At 54.3% G+C, this 25,899-nt stretch overlaps 1 long non-coding RNA gene across 1 annotated transcript; it reads left to right on the forward strand.

Annotated features, from left to right (window-relative positions):
• Nucleotides 1-181: 181 nt before the first annotated feature.
• LOC131406444 (uncharacterized) lies at nt 182-22,917 on the forward strand. Its single transcript, XR_009220141.1, has 3 exons — nt 182-3,818; nt 13,262-13,322; nt 20,661-22,917. It is a non-coding gene; the product is annotated as an uncharacterized LOC131406444 (long non-coding RNA).
• The last annotated feature ends 2,982 nt before the right edge of the window (nt 22,918-25,899 follow it).

A 25,899-nucleotide genomic window follows, 5' to 3' on the forward strand; every position in this document is an offset into this window, starting at 1 on the left:
ACACACAGTCCACGTCGATACACGATTATGGCCTTGAGTATTTGCCTGTTCTACAGAATCGGCTTAATTTTCCCTTCAATAATCCTCAAACCCATTAAGATCCCTACCCACCCCCACCCCCACCCCCACCCCCACAAAAAATTGCCAACTCTACCACAGACCTGTGGTCTCACCCCACATCTCCGGCAGGCAGCTCTCCAGGTGGGGTGCTGGAGTGAAGGTTCCTGTTAGGCAGACTTCATTAATGTTACCAAATATACCCCAGCACATTTACTCGTCTACTATGAAGTATTATCATAAATAATTAAAATTAAACTGCACTTGTCAAAATAAATGAACAAAGTAGAGTTACTGATGTCTTTGCCTTGATTTGCTTGCCTTGGGTTTGCTTATTCACTAATTTGAAGAAAAGAAGAAAGAGAGAGGAGGAAAGAAAGAACAGACGGCGGCCGTGGGAAGGGGAGAGATGTCGAGAGAAAGGAGAGAGAGGGGAAACCCTCTCGGTCATCTGCCCTTGGGTTTCCAGTCATTAGGGCTCTCTGGGAGGCTGGAATGCAGGCCCTAACGTCAGCTCATAATGAATATTGAGGTGTGGATGTGGAAGGAGGATTTCTTTGTTTACTGAGGAATGGCCATGGGAATGGGGGAGAGGATTGCCTTTGGGGATTAAGGAGTGGGCTTTGTTTTTATGAAGGGCCTTACTTCTTTTCTGAAGTTTTCTGCAGCTAATTGATTCAATTCAGACATTCCTCCTCCCTACCCAGCCAGCCAAGTCCGTGTATTTGTGAGATGTGCACAGCCCCATTTCCCCATCTGCTCTGGCCCCTTTCTCCACTGTGACCCTTAAAAAGGGTGTGAACCTTCCCATCAAGGAGATCACAGGCTATGGAGAAATCAGAGGACAAGACCTTTGTACACATGTGTGTGTTATATATAGACACATACATAACACATACATATATATTACTAGAAGTATAATTTACATATAGAAACACGTCATAGGTGTACAGTTCTATGGGTTCTGACCAATACATTTACGCCCGTGTAACCAACACTCAAGATAGCATTTCCCTCACTCCAGAAACATCCTTCCTGCCTCTTCCCAGTCAGTCCCCGCCTACTCCTCTTCTGATGTCTCTTACTGTGGATTATTTTGACCTATCTAGAGTTTCATATACATGGAATATACATCAGGACTTTTTTTTTTTAAGAATTTATTTCAAGTCTGGAGGGAGCATTGTCCTTGGAGGCTTGGCTGAGCCAGTGTCCAGGAGATTTCGTGTTTATGGTCGAATTGGACTTGTGTTAAACACTTTCCCCTCGGATGGGCCCAGAATTCAGACCTGTAATTAGATATTTGGGGAGGAGGCTGGTTTGGACTGGTCTTCCACCAGGACGGCCCTGTTCTCACCTGAGTCCTGTTAATGAGCCGGGGACAGGTGAGCCTCACACATTCCAACTTGCCTCCCTTCAGAGGCACCCGGGAGCCAATGGGGAGCTAATAATGGAAGGTACTGGCTTTGTGCTAATTATAACTTCCTTTTGGCTTCCATCTGCATAGGCACTGAGCCCCTTGCTGGTCAGCCTCACCCCCACATCAGCTTGCAACCCCGTTTCTGTTCCCCCTGTGAATTAGTGGGTGCTGAATGGAGCTGCTCTCCTCTGTCTCTGGCCAAACCCCAGTTCTTTGTGTGTTGCAGGAAGGTACAGGGGTGGTATTTCTCGAGCCTTCTCTGTCTTGTTAGGGGGGAGATGGACTGCAAGTTGGAAAGGGATTGGGCACCACAGCATCCTCTGGGCTATGCTGGTCTCACACCACCGACTTGGGTTTATTTTGAAAAGGACCTCTCTCCTCTGTCCTCTGGAGAGTGTGGCTTCAGACCCTTGTCCCCTCCATCACCCCCATTCCTGGTGCCTCCCAAGTCTAGCTGTACCCACCCCATCTCAACATTCAGCTGCCATCTTTGCCGTCTCAGGCATCTTCAGGGTGGTGGCTGTCTTCCTGGCCCTCTTCTGAAAAGCCCAAACATTTTTTTTTCATTTTGCCTTTTATTTCTTTCACCTCAGGCCCAAGGAACATAATTTTTTTGAAGTGGAGGCTGTCTCTTATAGAGGTTTCATTAAAAAAAAAAGAAATATTGACGTCACATTAACGTCATTTAAAGAAAAAGCACCTCTCAGCTTGGAGGTTGGGAGAGTTAACAGCTTCCTGTCTGATTATCAGTTGGGATGAAATCTCTTGCAGGGAACCAGAGAGAGGGGCTTTTCCTTGAAATGTTCCTCTTTTTAGCTCCTGAATCCCCTCAGGTCTCCATTGGGGGTTGTGTGTAAAAATATCATGCCATCCCTGCCCCTTCAGCTCATTTTCTCCTGCTTGAATTATCCTGATAATAATACAGGTCACCCACTTCTGTAACTATGTAGACTGGGATCTTAAAAATCAGGAGTGGATTACTGGCCAGTGTGAGGCTTCGCCAGGTCCCCCAATGTTCTGGACCCAGGCTAAAGAGGGTGGAAATGCCTCTGGGGTGCCCAGAAGGGCTGCAGAAATTCCCCATCACTGGTCAGAGAGAAAGCAGGAGGACTGGCTTGCTTCTGTGGCCTTTACTGCCCCTAGGAGTGACAATTCCTGAGTGGAGGCACTAGAGTGGAAGGCCCAGGACCATCCTGGACTGGGTTAATAAGCCAGCAATCCAAGTCCCAGAAGGGCAGCAGCTGGGGGCAGGGGAGGGATGCCCACGCCTGTGAGGTGGGCTATCTTGGCATGCTTTGGCTGTTACAACTCAGAGCATCCTTAACAAGTCACATCACCTCTCTGAGCTTCTGTTTCCCCATCTGTGAAACGGGGATAATAGTACCCGCACCTCCAGGGGTCATGTGAGAATTAAGTAAAATATACACATAAGTGCCTAGCATACAGTGGGCGCTGAGCAAATGATAGCTCTTTCTCCAGGTTGGGGCAGGGGTGCACAGAAATGCCTGGATCTGAGGTTCAAACCTCCACCCGCTGGAGACAGGGTGAAAGCGACAATAAAAGGCTAGAGTGTCATGGAAGAACTGACCAGCCGCCTTCCTTCCCCAGTGCCTGCCATGCCCGCTGGGCCCGGAACTGAGAGACGACTCAGGACCCCAAGGTGCACCCTGTGGGGGGGGGAGTCGGAGAGGGTGTAAAGTTCCAAGCTTGGCTGGCTGGGAGGGAGACATGTAAGTGTCTTTAGCGACTTGAAGGGAGCTGGATCCGGACTGACTTGCGCTGTAAAGAGGGCGCCGCCAGGAGGCCCATGTGAGCTCGGGTTCGGGATTTCTAACAGGCTGCGGGAAAATAGCCTGGGGTCCCGGCTCGGCAGGTTCCGAGTCTCACGACTCACGAGCAGCGCTGCCGGGGAAGCTAGGGTCGTCCTGGGGAGGTCGCTGGCAGACTCTCCACGATGCGCTGGGTCCTAGGCGCATCGGTCCCCACCTCACGGGTGGCTAGATGCCTGGCCCCTTGGTGGGCAAGGAGCTCCGGGCGCGATGGAACCCCCCTTAGCCAGTACCCCACCGGGCTTCCCTCCAGCATCCTGGGCGGGCAAGACCGACGCGGGAGAGCGCCCACCAGCCTCACCGGCTATGGTCGTGGACGTGGAGGACGCGTGTGCCCCCATCCCCACCTTCTAGTGGATAGCGGCACGCATCTGGGCGGGCGTGGGGGCCCCTGATGTCTCTCTTCTGTTTTACAGCTACTCCCTTGCAGGCGGCTCCCTCCTCGGTGCTCTCTTCTCGGGCACGAGCTCGCCATCCGCACCCGTTCGTTCGTAGAAGGGCGTGCCGGAGGAAAGGTGAGTGGTCAGAACCAGGGTGTGGGAGGAGGAGCCGTCTACTGCACCCCGACTCTGCCCTGAGGTGTCTCAAAGAGCGCGCTCGCGGGCCAGCAGCCCGGAGGTTGGGAGATTCCAGGATCAGGTCGGTGGAGTGGCTGCGTTTTTACCTGGGTCTTCAGAAAGGCGCCCCCTTCTCCCCAGGCCCGGATCCAATGTCATGCTACCCCCAGAGCCCTGTGAAATGGCGTTAATAATACACCTACTGGCTTGTCGTGCTTTGTGGTACAATCTGGCAGAGCTGGCGCGGAGCGCAGCGTGTAGCACACAGTAGGCGCCAAGTAAATGGCAGCTCTGATGGTTCTGGTCTCCGACGCGGCTTCTTGGACACCCGGCTCTCCCCATCGGCGTCCAGGAGAGCCCGAGGCGCGCAGTGGCCAGAGCCTTACCCGTCCACTGGCGCAGCTGCCCCAGGAGGGCTCCTGGCCTGGGCCCGCGCCTCCACTCTCCGGACTAAGGCAAATGGAGTAACCGGGCCAGACTCGGGGGTGCGGGAGGCGTGGTGGGGGGCCGCGCGAGCCTAAGCAAGACAAAAATCCTTTTTCAGCATCCACACCTTATGTCCACCAGGGCCCTGCCCGGGCCTACGGCCTTCGGAACCAGAGGTGCCCGCGGGCGAGAGACCGTGGGCGCGGGCGCGCAAACGGGGCGCCGAGGCTGGCCGAGGGGGAGGCCAGGGCGCCGGCAGCCCGCGGCCGTGGCCCCCTGTCCTGCACCGCGGCTCGGGCGGGCGCGCTGCGGGCCCGGGAGGCCATTTTGAGCGGGCGAGGAACGGCCGCAAGATGGCTGCGTGGGCACGAGGTAGGTGGGGGCGCCGCCGGGCCCCCGAGCCCCTCCTCGCGCCCGGCGCGCCGCGGCCCACGGGAGCGGAACGCGCGTCGAGCGCGCCGGCCCCGCCGTGTCCCCGCCGCCGCTCGTCCCGGCGGCCCTCCAGGGAGTAATTGCCCGGGAGGCCTCGCGACTGAACGCCGCCGTCCTCTGCCCACCGCCCGCCACGACCCTCCGTCGGCTGCCCGCCCCAGGCCGCTGCGTGCGCTCCCGGCAGGAGCCGCGGAGTTAGGGGCGTGTGGCCCGAGCCCGCCCGCCGCACCAGGCCGGGGCGGAGACGGCCTGCCCTCGGGCCGGGCGCAGCGCTGGCGTTATTTCGTCGTCTTGAATCGCAGGCACTGCACGTTTGCATTATTGCCGAGGAATGTCAGGCGCATGGTAACCCCGCTTTTTCTTAAAACCGCGAGGCCTGAGTGGCGAGCAGGCCGAGGCCGCCCTTCCCGAGCGCAAGGATAGCGGGAGCGCAGGGAGCGGGGGGGCCGGCGCGTGGGGCAGGGGTCTGGTTGGTGTGGTCGGGGCTTACGACGGGCCTGGAGGCTCCACTCGCATCCTCCAGGGCTGCTGTGGTCAGCAGCGGAGGAAGCAGGCCAGTACCGTGGGACAGCAGCTTGAGCTCGCCCTCCAGGCCACAGCCCCGGGGGTAGAGATGTGGCTCTTCTGCTCCCCCCTCCCACCTGGGTGGATACTTTAAGCCCTGTCGCTGTTGTTCTGGTTGCTCCAGTTGACCCACCGCTACCCCAAGGCTGGTCCCACACGTACGCATTGGTACAGACTGACCAAAAAATTCTGCTTATGTTCGTTCTGTTTATTGAGTGCGGCTTTCTGCCTGGCGCTTCACATGCGTTCGAGCCTCAGCCTGACAGGGAGGGTGATGATTCCTTCTTTGTGACTTTGGTCATAGCGAGGATCTGGCAGAGCCAGGATGTGGATTCGGGACTGTCTGCCTCAAAGCTTGAGTTCTTCACCACAGGCTCGGAACATGCACACATACGCAGAAACACTGGGATTAGTCACCACTGTGGTCTCCTCTATTGAACAAGCCCCAAGCCTGTCCTGAATTCAAGCCTGTCCCCATACAGCCTGACCTCACAGGTGAGGGCTGTCCTGTCACCCCTCCCTGCCAACCTCCTGGCCTAAAATAGATGTTAGGATTTAAAACTGTGGTTGTCCTGAGCCTTCTGGCAGCCAACACAAAGATGAAAATATGATGGTTTATAACCTTGTTCAAAAAAGAAAGTTTATCAGGATTTTTAGAGATATGAACATTTTTTCTGCCACAAGCTTTATAGAAAATTTAAAGCTTGGTGATTATGTAGGTCAACTGCTCATGTCACAGATGAGGAACCAGGCCCAGAGAGGTCAAGTGATTTTCCCCACATGACGTTAGCTAGCAGAGCAAGGCCTGGGACCCAGGGGTCCTGATTCCTAGTCCAGGTTCCGTCCTGTTGTGAGCTGGCTCTAGTGGGCTTCTCAACAATGGTTTAGTTGTTCTTAGTGATCCCTCTATCCCACAGTATAAACTCTTCAGACCTGCACGCTGTCCTGTGCCTTTCTTTGCCTTCAGTTCCTAGTGCTGGGCGGGGCTCCTCATTGTAGGTGTCTGTAAATATTTGATAAATGAGTGAACAGTTCTCTCTTAAAGGCTAAACTGAGGAGATAGGGGTGGTGCTGGAAAGGGGTTCTGGCTTCAGTTCTCTGGGGGGACTTTGTGTTTTGAATGTTGCATTCCTGAGCCCATGAATTCCCTAGACCTCTCTCTTTGGGCAAATGGTGTGAGCTGGGTGGTGTATTTCCCCTTTTGACTGTGGTCCGGCTCCTAACTGCCCCATCACATGGTTGGCCCTCCCCGGAAGGGGTCATTTCTCCCTGGAGGGACCTGTTGCCAGTGAGACCTGCGAGCCCCTTCATGTGAACTAAGGGGGGTTTCCCTGTTGCACCAGCACCGTTGCCATGAGACCTGGTGGACCCATTCTTTTGTCCTCTTTGGGTGGAGGGCCAGCTGTTCCGTGCCCACCCAGGTTTGGTTCCTGTGGCTTGAGTATACATTGCAGAATGTGGCTCATCAGATCCCCACAACTTACACAGATTAGTCAATTTCCTTGGCTCCCAAAGGCAGCCTTTGAAGCCCTGGCATGATAACTGTAGGTGCTGAATCAATTTAGTGAGCCTGCCACAGACCAGCTTCTCTGGAAATTTGTACCGGAAAGTTGTCACCCCTGTGTATGGGGAGGGGATCCGCTTGGTGAGGAGCCCCTTTTGGCAGAAAGGCTCCGTCAGATCCTGGCCAAGTCCTGACTGTTGTCTTTGGGTGGCTCTGCCCAGGCAAAGCAGGGTGGAGAGCTGAGGCCAGTTTACATCTAAAGCCCCAGCTGTGGAAGAAAAACAGGGTTCAGCTCCCCAGATTAGTTACTATCTCCGAGGATTAAAGGCCCCAAATAATGGCTGGCCTCTCCCCTCCTCCGTGCCAAGGGAAGACATGTAAATACAGCCGCACGCCAGCTTAGGCAGTAGATGTGTATAAATCGAATTTAGCAAATCAGATCATGGTTTAAATGCACTATTTAAAGCAGTCCTGCAGTGAAGCCTTTTACAAAGGGAATAATCATTTTGTGATGCTAATCATCAGCCTCCAATTTATCTCCTTTGTAAGTTCAGATGTTGGTGCACTGGGTGTTCTGAAATTGGGGCGCTCTTGTGTAGGGCCCCGGGTGATGGCTGTCTGCCTTCTTTTTCTGACCTCTCATTTTAAACGGGTGCATGTCCTCGTCCTCACTGGGGGCCTCAGGATGCTTGTCACTTAGCCTGATAGTTCTCATCCTTCCCACTCATCTTTTTATAATCTGATAGAGCCCATCATTCAGCTGCTCCTGGCTCCTTTTCTGAGATTTTCACCCTTCCTGGGGGGAGATGTAAGCCCTGCTGTTCTCAGGGTATTAGAACCAACTCCCTCTCTGATCTGAACCTTCTTTTGTTTCCCTGAGCTTCTGGTATCTCTGGTGCTGATCATAAAGAAGATCTTAGAGTTGACTGGACACACATCAGCCTCTGAATTTAGTAGGTGAATTAAATGCAGGCGCCCACTTGCTGAATAGGCGCTGTCGAGAATATTCTCCCCATTCACGGCAAAATAACTGAGGCCTGGATGTTAAAGTGACTTTTCCCACAAGTTAAAATTGGGACTCAAAGAAGAACCTGTCTCCTATTGCTATAAAAGTGTTTTATACACTGAGCTATAGTGCCTTCCTTTGCAGAGAAACTGTAATCAGAGACCATCTGGGTGAGAGAGAAAGAATGAAGGGAGAGAGAGGGATCTGAGTGGAATAAAGGAAGTGGGCAGGAAGCTGGGGGGCCGCGAGGAGCCTGACCTTGCTTAGCTCACAGGCCCTGATATAGTGTCTTTGTCAATGCTGCCACTATTGGCGCGTTCCTTGGTAATTATGACTGTGTGTTGGCATGGCGACTCGGAGTAAGAAGACTAGAGGCACTGGGTAAATGCACGACTTGTTCTTGCCTTCTAAAGCAGAGAGGAGCTTTTGTGGGTAGTTCTTCCAAGGAGATGTGGTAGAAAATTCACCAGACCCAGGGCTGGAGCATGGGTATTTACAACCCAAAGGAGCCAGGTGGCTCTGATCGGGGTGGGACCCACGAGGTCCTCATCCAGACTTGCCCCCAATGCAGAGGTCTCCCAGAACCTCCCTCCTGTTCCCTTCTTTTGGTCTTTGTTCCGAGCTTGTGATGTCAAGGTTGTCCATTTCTACTCCTCTCCAGGTTGTCTGTTTCAAATAGGTTCACGTTGCAGTCCCCCTGAATTTGATTTATTGTAAAACGGTCTATTTCAGAGGCCACGAGTATTTACTGGGAGGCTGAAAGGAAAGGCTGATGGGCCCAGCTGTAGGGATGGAGTCTGGGGCTTCCCTTTCTACCCTGGTGCCCTCTCCTTAGATACTTGGGCCACATCCTCATCGGAAAATGAGGGAGGTTACTGGAGTCACGAGTTGTGCTGTCTGGTATGCTGACCACTACTGATCTCATGAGATGTGGTCAGTGCAACATGCTGAAATGATAACATTGGGTTAAATAAAATATACTGTTAAAATTAGCTTTACCTGTTTCTTCTTACTGTTTAATGTGGCTTCTAGAAAATTTAAAATTATCCACATAGCTCATATTTTCATTGGTCTGGACTAGCGAATCCTCTAGCCATCCTTCTAGTCTTGAATCCTCAAGACCTTCTCCAGCAGTGATGCTCAGTAACTAAGGCTGATCCACCCCTGGAAGGCCTCTGGCCACAGAGAGCTCTGTGCATAGAAGACCGTGGAAAAGCCAGGCTGGAGGTGGGTAGAGAGACTCAGGCCTTATGAGGCTTTTAGGGGTGCCTAGTACAGCCCCTTAAATGGGGGTTACCCCTCAGTCCATCCAGGCAGAAGCCTAAATCTACAGGCAGCATCCTGTTTTTCAGCTTTTAGGGTGGAGAGAGAAGAGCCAACTCCAGAAGAGTGTTAGGTTGGAGGTTTAGCAGTGCCCTGTGGAGAATGGGGCACAGATGTAGGTGACAGCAGCGTTGTGCCGGGGTGGAACACCCCCCATCCCTGTCCTCAAAGTGATTTCATAGTCTCCCAGATGTGTGGAAACCATGGGGCGTGGGAAGGCAGCCGTGCATCCCGCGTTCCTCCAAACCCACTGTACTCGGGTTTCCTTTGGCCTGAGGGCTCCTGGTTGCCCCTCTCCTGGCTGCCCTCCTCCCTCAGTCTCTGCTGCTCTCTGGGAGCTGAGGCTTCTGGGATGCACCTTGGCTCAGAGCCAGCATCTTCTTGGCAAGTCTTCCACCCTGGCTCCCTGCCGAGCCTTGGGTCTTCAGAGAGATTTCCTGGGGAGGCGCTGGGCTCATCCTGCTGTCAGAGGGCAGAGGGGCCTTCTCACCTTGGAGGATTCCTGGCTGTGGGTCCAGCCTTGCTTCCAGCCCCCTTCCCCTCTCAGAAACTCCAGTTTCCTGCCATGGAAACTCTGGACTGGGTTAAGGGCCTTCCAGCTCCAGTAAGCCTTGAGTTTATGAAAAGAAGGCTCATTGCATAAGCCTGGGAGGTGAGGAGTGGCAGGAAGTCATAATGAATCTTGATAACGGATAGGAACCATTTATTGAGCATTTATGCTGTGCCGAGTTCTGTGCTAATGCTTGGCATACTTTATCTTCTTTAAGGCCCATCTCTTGGGGAGCAGAAAAAGTGGTAAATGTAGTCTAGGGTCTGCCCTTCTTTTCTAAGCCAGACGCCATTGGGGTGATTGCTTGGGGTATGTCTCAGAAGCTGCAGCCCTTGGATAGCTGGAAGTCTGATTCCCCTGTGGGCCCTCGTCTCCGAGGGAGTTGGCCTGAGCTTTGAGAGGCAGCATGAGCTTGTTTGGGTTGCTGGAGGATGACTCTGTAGTGTCTCTTGCTTCCGACTGACAGCACACCTGGAGAATCCGAGTAGGAAGGCTCAGTGCTGGGCCCCTGGGAGCCTTGGCGAGGGGCTAGGAGGGGTGAGAAGCATCCCACCTGGTCCTGGCTTTCTCCTCACTGTCAGTGTGACCCGTAGCCTGGCTGTGCCTCAGTCTGTAAGATCCGGGGTGGGCCCAAGCCCACCAGTCAGCCCCGGGTGCCGAGGGATTGCACATGCCCCGGGGAGGTTGAGCCTCTGCTTCCTGCAGTGTCCCATCCCCTGAGAGAGCGCTGTCTTCTGGAGGAGGGAAAGGGAGCCACGTCGTCTATCCAGTCTTGTCTGATCCTTAAGCAGAGAATGTTAGACCTTCCTAATAGTCCAGTTTGGCATCATAGCCACCCCCCAAGGACAGAAGAGGTGGTGAATGCCTCTGAGGACGTGTCATTTTGGGGGGAGTGCTGGGGAGGGGGGAGTAAAGAGAGGGAGGTCTCACGTTTACAGCCACCCCTTCCCTTTGAGCCTGCAGCTTTCTTTACCCCATTTCAGTTGTTTCTAGTCTGCACTTTTCTTGTCTATTGGATTGCAGGCTTCAAGATCATGGTGGTGTGAGGTGGCGCCTATGGCTCAGTGGGTGTCTGGGGTCTGTCTGACCAATTCAGACCCCTCGGGCACACTATCTCACCTCTCTCTCTCTGAGCCAGCGTTCTCATCTGTAAAATTGGGGGTAGTGATACTTATGGTACACGAGAAATGTCGGTCTGTGGCCCCCATCTGCTGCTCTAGAATGGGTGTGTGTGTTGGGGAGAGGGGGAGGGCTGGGCATGCATGAAGCAGCAAGGCTCTGCTGCAGGGACCCTCTCACTGGTGGGCCGCACGTCTATACTCAGTGAAGGTGCAGGGAAGGCAGTGAGCAAGGGCTCGGGCTCAGCTCTGTCAGTCAGTCTACAATAAGCCGTAGCATTTATTGACCATGCATAAGCTCCAAGCTCCGTGCTGAAGAAAGAACCCCGGGAGAACCCCTGACCTGCTCCCAGACCCCTCGGAGCAGAAACCAGCCTAAGGAGGCAAACATGCAAGGGGTAGATAGCTGGACTCAGGCTGTGGGAGTTAAGAGAGGAGGAATTCGTTTGGGTGGAGCCGTCAGAGAAGTCTCACTTTACCCAAACAGGTCTTCTTGGCCGAGGAGAGGGAAGGACTCTCTGAACAGGTTGAGAAATGGGGATGGAGTGGCAGGGCAGAGTCCTGCAGGACTGGGCCAGAGATTTGGGTAAGGAAGAGCAGGTCAGATGTTGGAGGCCAAGAACGACTGGGGTGGAGGGCAGGCTAAGGGAACTGGTCTCGTCACCATGTGCAAGATGGGTGTGGGGGATGCCAAGCCAGCCTGAGCCGAGCAGACACACTCATGCTGGACCTCTCACCTTTGATGGCTCTTGGCCTGGGCTTTAGCACCAGATACGGATGCAGCCGTATCCCAGTTTGCAAGGGAACTGTGGAGCTCAGGTATTGGAAGGCTTCCTGTGCCAGACTGTATTTTTTCTTCCACATTCATTTATTCGTTCAATGTTTATTGACTGTGCACTGTGTCGAGCTCTGGGCAAGGCCTTGGGGATATAGAGAAGAAAACCACAGTCCCTTGCCCAGCACTTGAAGCTTGTGTAATACAGAATTTCATCCATCTGTCCAGGATGGAAGGCTAGGCTGCGGGAGGGAGGTGCTGGATAAGTAGGCACTGGAGGTGTGACAGTTCGCACCAGTTTGGGGCTTCCTGGCTCACCTGCCCCTCTCCCCACCCCAAGAGCCTGGGAGAGCAGGTCAGAAGCCATTGGTCAGAGGCCATGCTTTGTCCATGATGACCTTAAGCTGCCTTTTAGCTTGGGCTAGAACTTTGATTTTCGAGATTCCATTGGTTCTGTACAGAACTGTGCCATCTCAATAGACTTTTCTTCATTTAAAAAACAACTTTTGTCTTAGGAATCAGCATAGCAGTAATCTGTTGAGATTTGCATGTAAGATTGGTAGGGAACATCTTAAATGCAATCAAATTATGAATTACATGTGGATGAATTCATGTACAGAAGCTTTCTTCTCCTTGGAAGAAATCAGATGCTGTTTGGGGCATCAAGTCTAGAATTCTATCCTGGTTCTGCTCAGACTGGATCCTGAGTGCAGTGGTTGGCAGGTGAGCCCACATATAAGTTAACAACACTGGGCACCCATCTGCCTTCTCTCAACACATCTGGGGTTTGGAAGAGTCACCCATGTAGCCCCCAGGTTGGGGTCTGCCCTGCAAACGATCACATCAGCCCTAAAGCCCGGACTGCAGGCTCTGTCACTCTCTCACTTGCCTCCCAGGAGCGAGAAGGCCCGACACGTTTCATCTTATTATTATTACTACTTTGGTGGTTTTGTTGTTGAGGTCTGGGTGTCTGTATGTGTTTAGAAAGACAAAACTCCAGAAGTTACATGGCATTTGTGGTTAAAGTACTTCTCAAAGATGTGGGAGGGACTGGCCACTTCCAGCTGCATGGAAAGTGGTTCCAGATCTTTGACTGGAGCACCAGGTCCTTGGCCACTAGGAGACTCTCAGGGGAAGTATCCTCCCGTCAGCTTCTGTGTGGACTGGCCATCTGCTGCTGGCAGGCAAGATGAGCGTATGTGAAACAGGCTGTCCTCTGTGGACAAGGAAGAAGCAGGTAGTGAGATGCAGAGCCGTGCTGGACTCTGCTTCCAAAACCTTCCTCTTTCCTTCCCTGGGAAACCCCAGAGAGGTTGGTGAGAGTGATTTCCCAGGAAGGTGCAGTGTGCTCTTCGTTCTGTGACAGTGAGCGATGGGACAAATGGATGTCCAGATGCTGGCAAGGGGTGAGCCTTCCCTACACTGAGTGACATCGGCACCCTTCTGGCTTCCCTTGCATGACCCTGCTAGAAGTCATTTGAATGAATGTCATATGCACAGAGGCTGGCCTTGGGTTTAATTTGGTGGCCAGTTGACAGCACATGCTTTAGCCATGAAGCTGCGTGGTTGATGTTTCCTCCAGGACAAAGTGCATGCACAGACTCCTGTGCTGGCCCCTGATGCTCCTCCAGAGGAGAACCCAGGAGCATGATTGTCCCGTTTCCCATACTGTTCTCCTCTCATATTCCTTCTGTCGTCTCCAGGACACGCTCCAGAGTCAGCAGACAGAAAGGAGAAGCAGGAGCCTGGTGGAGGAGTCTGAAGGTGGGTCCTGTCCTGACACAGGCCCTGGGCTGTGTGTGTGTGCGCGTGCGTGCACGTGTGCGTGCGTGCGTGCATATTCATAGTTTATTCCAGCGGCTGCACTGACCTCTCTGCAAGATGTAGTTATGTGGCTGTAGACGGATGGTACAAGGTAGATTGGGTCTTAGATTACTGTTATTTTTTTCTTCTTTGGGAATAAAATAACCCAGTTTGGGGAGGAAATACAAAAAGGGAAAATACTCCCAGTGGTTCTTGGAGCTAGCTGCCTATTAGGTTGACCCATATGAAATTTATTTTTTCTTTTCTTTCTTTTCTTTTTGTTTTTTGGTGAGGAAGATTGTTGCTGAGCTAACATCTGTGCCCCTCTTCCTCTATTTTGTATGTGGGATGCCGCCACAGTATGGCTGATGAGTGGTGTGTAGGACCGCACCTGGAATCTGAACCCACAAACCCCGGGCTGCCAAAGTGGAGCGCACGAACTTAACCACTGTGCCACTGGGCCAGTCTTGAAATTTCTTTTTTGTAGATTAAAACAGTCAAATATTGGTAATTTTGTATGGCTCAACCTAGCATATTTCCACTGCTCTGGGCCGGTGGAGAGGGAGCTGTCCCTTCTCGTTTATCCCCAGAAGCACATTTTAAAGAGCCTCTGAGATCTTTACCACCTGTGTTCCTCTTCATCCTCATATACCCTTCTTAAAAGTATTTTAACTGCAGGAAGAAATCCCTTCAACCTGTGTATTCTCCTGCAGGGGAAAACTACCCAGCAAGGTTCCACTTTGCCCCAACTTCAAGATATGTCTCGAAATGCACGACAATTAAGATGACTTTTAAACACCTTTTCTTTCAGTATTAAAAAAAAAAATTCTGGGGCCAGCCCCGTGGCATAGCGGTTAAGTGCGCGCGCTCTGCTGCGGCGGCCAGGGGTTCGGATCCCGGGCACGCACCGACACACCGTTTCTCAAGCCATGCTGTGGCAGCGTCCCATATAAAGTGGAGGAAGATGGGCACAGATGTTAGTCCAGGTCCAGTCTTCCTTAGCAAAAAGAGGAGGATTGGCGACAGATGTTAGCTCAGGGCTAATCTTCCTCACACACACACAAAAAATTCTCCAGGATACTTCAAACAACCCTGACTAAGGGCTGAGACCAGTTCCAAACTTTTCTGTCTCAGGAGGCATTTGCTTCCATCTGGATGCCTGACATGGTGTTTCCCTTCCCCTCTTCCCCTCCCAGTCTCCCGCTGCCGCTGCGGTCCGGGACAGAGCGGGGGAGGAGGTTGCTGGGGTCCTTGCAGCCTCTCCATAACCTTTCAGCTTCCCCAGTGCGGGGTGGCCAGTGGCCAGCAGTGTGGGCTTTTGACTGAATGCACTCACGTCCTGCATGCATTACACCATTGTCAGTGTATGTCTGGGGCTGCCTCTGGGTGTGTGTGTTTCTTTTTGTGTCTGCGTGTCAGTGTCAGGCTGTCTGTGTCTGTTTACGTCGGCCTGTCTAGGCGCGCTCAGTGCGACAAGGAACTGGGGGGGTGTTGGTAGGAGGGAGGGCATTTCAAAGCCCCAGATCCCCCCTCAGGTATCTTGGTTGATTTATATATATGTTTATGTATAGATTTATATATGTATATACGTGTGTGTGTAGATATATAGATTTTTTTTTATGCTGCTCATTGCATGGGGCTGCATGTGAGTGTCTGACCAGGTGTGTGAGCAGCCGAGGGCTGGTGAGCCCCATCTGCCGTGAGCTCACAGACTTGCCTGCCCGCCCACCGTCCGTGGGGAGCCTGTCCCTTCGCAACTCATGGTCTCCTCTCTAATTTATTAGCTGGGAAGGAGGAGAAAATGAAACGTTGCCTGAAGACAATGGCTGAGACAGCAGGTCCCCCCACCCCGCCCAGCCGCCAGCACCTCTCCCCCCAGCCCCGTCTCCTCCTCTGCTGTCAGGATCTGTACATTACACGGCTCAGTCCGCAGGAAGGAAAAAAAGAACCCCCAAACCAGTCTGTTAAAAACATGTCTGGCGGTGGACATACGGGGGAAACTGTAGACTGTTGAAGGTGGGAGAGGGCAACAAGGCAAAGGTTTGAGACAGACTTTGCATCTGCTGGCCTAGTAGACACAAGGACCCTCATCCACTCTGGGACCCCCACCTCGGAGTCCTGGGACTTTTCCCCGGCTGCCAGCCAGGCGGAGACGGGGAGAGGGGCCCAAGGCAGCTGCAGGGGCTGTGTTAGTAAACACTTTCCTGGGTTCCCATTTTCTTCACCCCCCCATCCTTCTCCAGTCCCAATGCCCCGTTACCCACCCCCCCGCATCCCCTTTTCTGTGGCCTGCACAATGAGCTCATTGTCCTGGGTGTGATTTGAATAAGGGATCGGCGGGCCTGTTCCCAGCATTGTCCGAGGGGCTGGGAAAAACCCCAGCACAGGCAGGAGGACCAGACCAGACAGAGACAGATGCCTAAATTAGCAACAAAGCTTTGTGCACGTCCCTGGACAAGGGCTCGCCTTGTTTGCGTGGACTCGAGGGTGTGGAGCTGGCCGGCTGCTCGCATGTCTCCCCATGTTAATTAGTTTTGCATGCATGTCTGAGAAAGTGCCAGGGGAGATGTGTTTGCCTTTCCTGGGAGGGGGACCTGTTTGTGGCTGTGGAGCTAAGCCGGGCTGGGCCTACCTGGGGGGCCAGGCTCTGAGCCTGGGTGGGAATCTCAGCTCCCCCATCCTGCTTTTCTGTCTCTCTGCCCTTTGGAGGGCCTGGCTTTGCTCCCTATGCCCCCTCTACTCCTACCCCACCGCATCTGAAAAGTTAGCTCTGACTACAGGGAACTCACTGGCTTCCACCCAGACCCAGGCCAGTGCCTGTCCATCTGGCAGTCTGTCTCTTGCGACACAGGGCCCCCTGGGATCGGGCAGCAGAAGCGGCCAGTCTGGGCTCTCCTCTGTCCCTGAGCCAGATGGCCAGTCTGCTTATCGCATTACGGCCTCCCCTGGCCCCAGACCCTGGCCGCCCACCGTGGGGCCAGGATCTTGTTTGGGATATGATGGAGAAGCTTTCTTTTAGGCCCTTGCCGAGGCCTGGCCCTGAACAGGAAAAGGGTCTGGTAGACAGGGCACGAGGCATGTCCTTGCCACCGGCTCGCTGTGTGACCTCGGTTAGGCCAGGTCTCCCCTACACCCTGAATCTCGGTGTTCTCGCTGGCAAAATGAATGAGTTCACTTCAGGCATCTCCTGGTTCCTTCTAGCTCAGAGAGTCTGATGGTGGTGAGCATTTCAGACCCGTGTTTTAGCACTCACTGTTGGAGCACAATGCCAGGAAGAGGACCAGTGAATTCTGGTTGGGGTAGAGGGGTGTTATAGGAGGGATTTCGTTCCTGTTGACACCAGAGTGGGGGCCTCTGTTTTTGGAGCAAGTAGAGGATCAGAAGCTGGCAGGGCCTCTCTTCCCAGGTCCTCACAGAGCCCCCCTCGCAGCCACAGCCCTTCTCCTCCTGTCCCTACCCTGCAGGGGTGGGAAGCAGGCCCCAGCCCAGCAGAAGGGAGCTTGGCGGTGGCGGCAAAGGAGAAGCTGGCATGAGAGCAGCTGTGGGCCGGGCCCTGGGTGTGTCCCCATCGCCCCCTGCAGGCCCCAGTGTGGGGGACAGGGCCGAGGAGGGGCTGGATGCCTGTCGGGCTGGGCCTCCAGGCAACTTTCTGGGTCTTGCCTTCAGAGTTCCCAGCTCTCCACAGCCTCTCACAGTAACCCCGGGAGGTGGGGGGATGTGGGGGCATGGAGCATGGCCCCTCTTGTTCAGGTGCAGGGGTCTTAGGATCCAGTGACCAGGGGTCTGGCTCCGAGGCCCTTCCCTGGCCTTTCCCCCGCTCAGCACCACTGGCGCTGCCCTCTCGGCACAGCTTCTGGGTCGTTGACAGTCCAAGCCTGGGACACTCAGTCCAAAAAGCCCTGTGCCGACGTCTCCAGTCCCTTCCTGTTGGGTCTTTATCCTGGATGGACGCTTCCTGTCTCATTTCGTACAGATCTGGTGACTCCATGCAGACAGAAGGGAACTTTTTTTCCTGTGTTTGTATTGTAAATGATTTGGGATGACTTTGTCTCAGGAAATGCTGGGGCCACCAGCCTTGAATGCCCAAATTCCTTCTCTTGTCCCTTCTGTGCCAGCCTCCCCCTCTCTGGTGCTCCTTCCCGCTCTCTTCTCAGGTGTTGTGGGATGCACCTTGCTCTGGAGTCGGGTAACTGCCTGGAGAAACCCACAGGGAGCCTCTGGGATGGACGTCAGGTGGTGCTCAGTCCAGGCAGGGGAGGCCCTGGGCCTTTCTCCAGTGCTCACCTTCCTCCCCTGACTGAACGCCCCAGCCAGTGCCCACCCCAGTACACCCCTTCTGCCATCCTGGCTGCTTCTCCCCCTCTCCCTCTCTTTTCCTACGCCTTTCCCTGTTTCCTGTTCTGCTCCTCACTCCAGCTGGGTATCTGGAGAAGAGTACAGAGGTTAGAGCTCAGGGCAGGGGCCCAAAGGAGGGGTGGGGGAGAGCAGCAGGGTGGGGAGGGCCTTGGGAGAGCTGCCCACTGCCTGCCCCTCCCCACTCCTCCCTCCCGGGTTTTAGCTGCCTCACTGTAGCCCTGAGCTCCTTAATCTGGTGATCAGCCTGGTGCTGGGGGGCGGGCTGGTGGAGGCTTTAGGAGGTGACAGGGGATCTGGGGAGTCGCACTCTGCTAACGGAGCGTCAAGCAAAGCCGGAGAATCACATTCCAAGCGCAGCTCCCCCTCCCGAGGCTGGACCTCCGGCACGGGGTGGTGCCCAGTGGAGGGCTAGGGCATAGGCCCTGCATGCGCCAGTGTCACCTTGCTCTTTGTTCCTCAGGAGGAACCCAGATTAAAGCTTTCCAGCCCTTTCCGCATGGCTAAGTTGTTATTGTTTGGTAGCTGCCCCCACCCTTTCCCCAGCCCCCAACTCCTCTGGCTCCCCATCCCGGTTAGAAGCTGCTGCCCTCTGTGAGGTGCAGGTATTCCTTCCTGCAGTCAGCCAGGAAGATGCTGTCAGGGCTGGTCAGGGGTGGGATTTGTTCTAGAACTAAGCGAATGTGCAGGGCAGTGTGCCCCGCCCTGCTTAGACTGAGAAGCCCGAGACCCCCGGGAGTTAGGAGATTGAGGCAGGAATGCCGAGCATGAGCCGGGCTGGTTCACAGGCTTCTGGCCCTCCAGGAGGGGTGGCCCCGGGCCCCGGGCCTTGGCTGGAGAGGAGGGACAGAGGAGGAGCTCTACCTCTGGTGTCGCTCTGCAGCAGCCCCCTGAATGTCTTGGAGCCTCTAAACCCTCGTCTGTGAAATGGGAGTGATTATCCTTCCTTTGGAGTTGCGGTGAGAAGTGTCAAGCACGTGGGAAACACGAAATAGGGTTAATTTTCCTCCTCCCTTTCCCGTAGGTATGGGCAGGTCTGTTAGTGTAGCTGTGAATTAGGGGATGAGGACAGCAACGATATACAGAAATCTTTAGCCATGGGCTCTGGCCAGTCAGAATGGCAGCTGGCCCAAATCATCAGCCCAGGAAGGAGGGCACAGCTGGGCTGAGATGGGTTCATCTGTCTTTGCGTATTTCTGCTCCATCACGTGTTTGTGCATCAGCAAGCACACAGACTTCCCTCGAGGGCAGTTCCTGCCGAGGTTGCAGGATGCGGGATCCCCGGATCTCCTTTCCGTTCTGAGCAGGTCAGGTCTGCCTGGCACCTGGCAGAGGACCCAGCAGCAGAGGGCAGTGAGCTGAGGTCCTTCCCAGCTCCAGGCCCTGCCCTGGCTGCAGCTCTGCCACCAGGCTCTGTGGGGACAAGCTTTTCCTGGGGTCTCTCACCTTCCCCATGTCCCCTGAAGTTGCCCCTCCTTCCTGTCCCTTCTCCTCAAAAGCATTGTGGGTCAGGCTTGGGGCCTGTCCATGTTCTGATCCACCTCCTCGTGCCTCTGTTTTGTTATCATCCAGAGAAGGTTCATGGTTCCTACTGTCTGGCTGTGGGGTACAAGAGGTGGTGTGGGCAGTGGCGTGGAGCCGTGTGCTGTCATCCAGGAAGGCTTCTGGCCTCAAGGCCGCATCTGCCCTCAGCCCCAGGCTTCCTGAAGCCACCCCTTGACACTTGGTGTGCTTTGCCAACAGTAGCTTCTTTTACGTGGCTCTTCTCTTTGCCTTGTTGGGTGGGCCCTATCTTTGAGGGCCCAAGGTGTCCTAGTAGAGTGACAAGGTATCGGAATTCACAGCCCAACCTATCTGGAAGTCAGGGAGTTGTACTCCAGCCGGTCTTCCTGCTGAGTGGTCTTGGGCAAACGCCTTGCATTTCTGGACCTGGAAAAGGAGCATCAGATAGGATGGCGTCTAAGGTCCCTTTTAGCTCTGACGTTTTATAATCTGGAAGTTCTTCCTACTTTTTCTCCTCTGTTAGCTGCCAGTAACCCCCAGTCCCAGGCTCACACCCAGGTCCTGGCTCACGGGAAACCCAACCAGCTTTCCCCTTTCAGGCTGCCCAGGGGTGCAGGGAGGCACCTTCGCCCAGAGGCTGAACAATGAAATCCCAGCTCACAAGTCACATGAGGCTGGGAAGAAATCTGCCCAGAGCAAGACTTGGGTTGGAGAGCATACGTCCTAGCTGAGTTTGACCCCAGCCTCTGATCTGGAACTTTCTCTTCTATTTCCATCTGCTCTGACCAGTGTTCACCCTGGTGGCTCTGTTTGCGTGGTGTGGCCCTCGGGGTGGGTTTGCAGTGTGGGTTCACTTCCCTGGCTGGGGCCTTCAGACTCAGAAGCTCCAAGCCTGAGAATCAATCCATGGGGGAGTGCTACTTCTCGGTGCATGGCCCCTCTCCCAGCACCTGCAGGGGGGTGGCTCTGCCACCGGGACAGCTGACACAAGTGCGGGCCTTGGAGTCAGGCAGATATGGGCTCAGGTCCTTGTATGACCATTGTGACCTGGGACTGGCCCTTAACCTCTCTGAGCCTTTATTTCCTTATTTCTAAAATGAGGATAACCACACCTTTTTCATAAAGTTGCCGTGAGGCATGGAAATAATACAGGTAAAATACCTTAAAATTCTCTCTCTCTCTCTTATCTCCTAGTCCCAGCTGAACCCAGATGCTCCAAAGGCCACGATCATAAACCGTTATCTTTCCTGACGTCTTGCCTTTGAGTTTCAGGCCTGCTCTTCTGAGGAGGTTCTGAGACAGCCTCTGGCAAGCTCCTCCTCCGAGCCCCAGGGAGCAGAAATACCTACTTTCAGCCCTAATAATACCTGAATGAGATTTATAGGACACCTTCCTCCCCAGAGTGCAAAGCTCCTTCTCACATATTATTTCTCTTATCTTTAGATTGTCCTGTGAAGTGCGATGGGACAGCCTCTTTTCAGCTTCTCTTAAAATGGAACTGCGGATCTTGCCAAGGTCACAGGATTGGAATACAGAGCCACGCCAGGACACTCGAGATCATGAGAAGGGGAAAAGCTGAGCAGGAAGGGAAGATGCAGTGGCTGCTGTCCTGAGGCCGCAGCAATCAGGGGCCAGGATGGAGGAGGAGGACCTAGGCAGAGGGCACCGTGCAGGGTCCACTCCCAGTCCTGCCCATCTGGGACTTGGCGGGGGAACTGGGGAACATGGAGGCCTTTGCCTTTGGCCTGTTGGCCACCATTTCTGCCCTTGTCATACCTTGTGCCTGTTCTGGGTCCAAGGTGCTCTGGCCAGGTCTCCTGCAAACAGAAGCTCTCCACCATCCATATTTCCACCCCAGAGGACCCAGGGCAGCATGCTGGGAGGTTGCCAAAGCCAGGGGCTCCAGCCTTCTAGGAGTTAATGACTCCCTCTCCCCAGCTGTCCTCCCCTTGGTGCTCTTCTTCCTCCCTCCTCCTGCTCACAGCAGGCAGGGCCTGGACCTGGGAGCCATGCTGCTGTGCTGTTGCCAGGGGAGCCGGGAGGCAGATCTGAGCTATGCAGGGAAAAGGCCCGGCCTGTCAAAGTGTCTGAGATGAACCGCCACCGTCCCCGTGCAGCTGGGCTCAGACGTGTCTCGGCTCTTTTTCTGTGCCTGAGAATGGCGAAGCCCAGTGAGGTTCAAGGGCAGACTCACTATTCATTAGTCAGGGGTTCTTGACGTCCCGTCTCTCCCAGGGATGGGTCCCCCCTTCCTCTTTCCTTCCTGTGACGCATTCCTGGGTGCCTTTGGTGAGAACTGCACACCCTCCTCCTCCTCCTCCTGCCCAACCCTCTCTCCAAAGACCCCTAAATAAAATCCCCCCAAGGAGACCAGGCAAGGCAGAGACAATGGCTACAGGAAACCATTCAGGCGGGACCCCAGCTGTGCTAGCCTGCCCTCCACTCCCAGCACCCCTGTTGGCCCCACTCCCCTCTGACTCAGGGCACCCTGGGTCACCAGCCTGCGCGGACCTAGACAGGAGGAAACTACTGGGCACTGCCCTCAGGGCAACAGACCAGTGCAATGCCATTCTTAGTGGGCTCTTCGGATGCTTCCATGGCCTGTATCTCACACAGCTGGCGATCCTGGTGCCTTTCTCTTACCATCATGTGTCTATTTTCAGACACTCTCAAACACTGTTGGTTGGAGAGTGTAAATCGTACAATACTTTTTGAAATGTGGCAATATCAAAATGTAAAAGGTACATATACTTGGTCACAAACAAATTGCACAGCTAGGAATTTACTCTGTGGTCATATTTGTAAAAGTTCCCAAAGAAGTATATACATATATACAAGGATGTTCATCAGAACATTTCTTTTTTTTTCTCTGTGAGGAAGATTAGCCCTGAGCTAATATCCAATGCCAATCCTCCCCCCCACTTTTTTTTTTTGCCGAGGAAGATTGGCCCTGGGCTAACATCCGTACCCATCTTCCTTTCCTTTACATGGGATGCTGCCACAGCATGGCTTGACACGCAGTGCATCAGTGTGTGCCCAGGATCTGAACCTGTGAACCCCTGGCCGCCGAAGCAGAGCGCGCATGCTTAATCGCTATGCCACCAGTTCAGCCCCAGAGCATTTCTTTTTAAGAGTGTAAAGAAATGGAAAGGAACTTATGGTTCATCCATATTGTAGAATACTATGCAGCTGCAAAAATTAATGTGGTAGATCTCTCGATATAAGCTGATATGGAAGGTTGGCCAGTGTATATTGGATGAATAGAATAAACTGTAGAACAGGCAATAGAGTATGATCTGATTTGTGTGTCAGTCTTAAGGAGGCTTGTATATGAAGAGTTTCTGGGAATATGTATTGGAAAGCTACTTCTGGGAGTAGGGATGGATGGATGGACTCTTCTGTGCTCTTATGTTTTCTTTCCACGCTTGTGGAATACTTCTACTGAAAAATTTGAAGAGGCTGTTTAATATAATACGCTTAACTTCTGTTAACCAACTTGGAGTGGGAGTTCTAAGAGGATGGTGCTGATGTTGCCGAAAAATATCCCATTGGCCATTGGCCATTTTGGGGCCTAATAATCACATATTATCATCATGGCTGCTATTGTTAATTAAATGCCTACTAAGTGCCAGGCTTAGTCTCTCTGGGTCTAGCTGAGGTGGGTATCGTTATTCCAATTTCACCCATGCTGAAGAGTAGTCGATTGGTTCTCAGAGCTCCTCAGCACAGAGAAGGCTTGGGGGGCTCCCTGTTTTACTACAGTAGATAAGTAGACACTGCCCCTCTGCCTTCAGGAGCTGTCTGTTTTAGGGAGGGGCCCTTGGAAGCCCCAGCTGCACCCCACCCCACTCCAGTGCACTGGTCTGTGGGCCAGGTGGGCAGGGAGGTGCCCCCATCCGCCACCACACTAGAGAGGTGTCCTTGTGTGGGAGGCTGGTGGGCCTCGGGCCTGCGGGAGGAGTAGACAGGGCTGTGAAAGGCCCTATTTGCATAAGCAGTGCCTGTCCTGAGAGAGACATCACTGTGCTGAAAGGGTGGCGCCCAGCGCCAATCTCCTCCCCTGCCTGCTTCACCCTCGGGAAAAGTAAATGGCCCAGCCAGTGTCTCTGAGTGGGCGACGTGGGGCCATAGGAGTAGGGAGGTGTGGGGTCCGGCTACTCCGAGGCAGGCCAGAGGGAGCCGCAGCCCACAGCGGAGCTCTCCACTGGGCCCCCAAGGCCCGGGCGAGGTGGGGGAAAGAGGTGCCGTCATCGACTGGATCCAGCGGCTACCCAGAGGGGCCTGGGGAATCCGTGGGCCTGGGTGGAGCTACAGTCACTGTAATCGGCTGTGGGGACAGTGGAGAGGGGAGGAAAGAAGCATCAAGAACTACCACATGTGGAGGGCTGCCAGGCTGCCAGGCAGATGTTTTAGTGCAGTGACTCCTCACAACTTTATGGGCTGTGGGTACCATTGGTACACCCATTTTAGAGATGAGGAAACTGAGGCCCAGAAAAGTTAAGTTATAGGTCCCAAATCACACAGCTAGTAAGTGCCAGAACTGAGATTCAGTCTCCGACTCTAAAGTCTACACTCCTAACCCCAAGGAGATCCTGTTTGGCTTGGTCACTTAAAAGAGGTTGCAACCCCTCCTCACCAACTCCATACACAAGAGACATTAACCCCTCCTCTGCAAGGTCACCTTGCCTAGGGTCCTCCCCCAATTTCACCTAATGCCATCTATATCCTTGCAGTGTGCCCAGCCCTGGACTGGACAGTAGAGTGGGGGGAGGAGGGTTATAGAACCTCGAAGTGGCTGGGGCCTTTGAGTAGTACAGCCTCTCCTCCAGAGTTGTCCAGGGGCAGTAGGGTTGTCCAGATGGGCTTCCTGGTGGTGGTGGCCTGGAGGCAAGGATGCAGCCCAGGTGGTCAAGACAAGCCTGAGTGAGCACTGGAGAGTGGGGGCTGGGTCCTAGAGAAGATCCAGGGTCACCACTTGGTGGGAGGTGGGAGTGGGTGGGGTCTGAGGGTCTCTAGGTGCTATAGCCTCCCGGTACCATGGCTGCTAATCCTCTGCACTCCTGCAGCCTCTGCTGCTGCTTTGGGATTCCTGACCTGAAGGGGACCTGGCAGGAAGATGCGTATTACCCCCGGGTCTGCCCTAGTGCTTCCCAGAGGATGGCCTGATGAGGGCTCTGAGAAGGCAAAGCTGCAGAAACAGAAGTGGGATAGCAGAGATCTCACCAGGCAGCTCGAATCACTAGGACTCTTCCGGGGCCGGTGTGTCCCCTGGATGGTCCTGAGGGAGGACTGGGGCAAGTTCTGGGAGACAGGCCTCTTCCTTTCCTGTGGACCCCTGCTTCTCTCTCCCCAACCCACAACAAATGAAGTTTCCTTGCAAAGCCTTCCATGTCTGTGTCAGTGTTTCTGGGAAGATGTGGGGGAGGAAAGTAAGACCTAGCCACCAGCAAAGAGGTCATGGTGTGTCAGGGCGTGGTGGGGACCCTGGAATGGACGTGAAAGGGGTGGAGGAAGAAACCTCCCAAGGCCCTGGACAGTCTGTCTCCCTGACCTGGGCTGGGGCCCTTTGGGTAAGAAGATGAAGGTCGCCGGCCAGCCCTCGGCCTACCTCTAGCCTTGAGAGTGGCAATCTTAGGTGTACTGCCCTCCGGAGAGGGACTCTGGAGCGTCTGGATTGTGGGGCGGCCTCCAGACTCCTCCTAAACCTCCATCAGTGTCTTCTCATTTAATCCTCACAACGACCCCATAAGACTTCATCCCATTTTACAGACTACGAAATGGAGTCTCTGAGAGACTAAGAAATGTGCAAAGCCCCAAACCTGGCCTCCAGATCTCACCTCTGTGACCAAAATGGGATGCAGGGAGACCTAATCTCCTGAAAGCCCCCACCAAGCTTTTTCATCTATGTGCAACATCCCGGCATCTGTCCTCACAAGGCCCTTGGACCCCAGATAATAGTCAACACTTGCTTGTGCCAGGCACTGTCCTGAGTGCTCGTTCATGCCCTAAATCATGGTTGAATTCTCAGACAACCGTATGCATAACTGGGCACTATCTTTATTCCTGTTTTACCAATGGAGAGAGTCAGGCCTAGTCAGCCGACCAAGGTGGCCAGTTGGTGGGTGTGGGTGCTGGTGCAGGTGCAGCCAGGATGCCAGCACAGGCAGGCCTGTCCAGATGCCGGACACTTACCACTGCCCGCACTTCCTCCCTAAGGGACTGGCGCCCCAGCTTCCCCTGCCCCACGACTCCAGTGGAACGCCTCTCCCACTCGCCCCACAGCAGCCGGGGCCGCGTTTGGCCACCGGCGGAGCGGCGGGGTTTGCACCCATGCCGGCAGGCGGCGCTGCCCAGGGCCCCCGGCTCCCCCCGCGGGCCGCGCTCCACCGGGCAGCAGGCTCGGGCCCCAGGGCCCCGGGAGGAGCCGGGACCCCGGGCGGGAGGGAGAGGACTGAGGGGCGCGCGGCACAAAGAGCTTTTTATTTAAATTTGTTTAGAGTTTCGAGAATTTGCATGAAAAATGTGTGAGAAAAGCCAGCTCCGGTGACCTCATCCGCACCTGCCATTAACGTTCAATTAGCGACTGAATAGCTGCCGCCGACGCGACGTGCCGAGAATCCGGCTGGCCCCGCACAGCTCCGGCTGCGGGCCGGGCTCACGGTGGGGCTGGACGCGGGGTGGG

Source organism: Diceros bicornis, chromosome 5 (genome assembly GCF_020826845.1).
Source record: "Diceros bicornis minor isolate mBicDic1 chromosome 5, mDicBic1.mat.cur, whole genome shotgun sequence".
Lineage (NCBI taxonomy): Eukaryota > Metazoa > Chordata > Mammalia > Perissodactyla > Rhinocerotidae > Diceros > Diceros bicornis.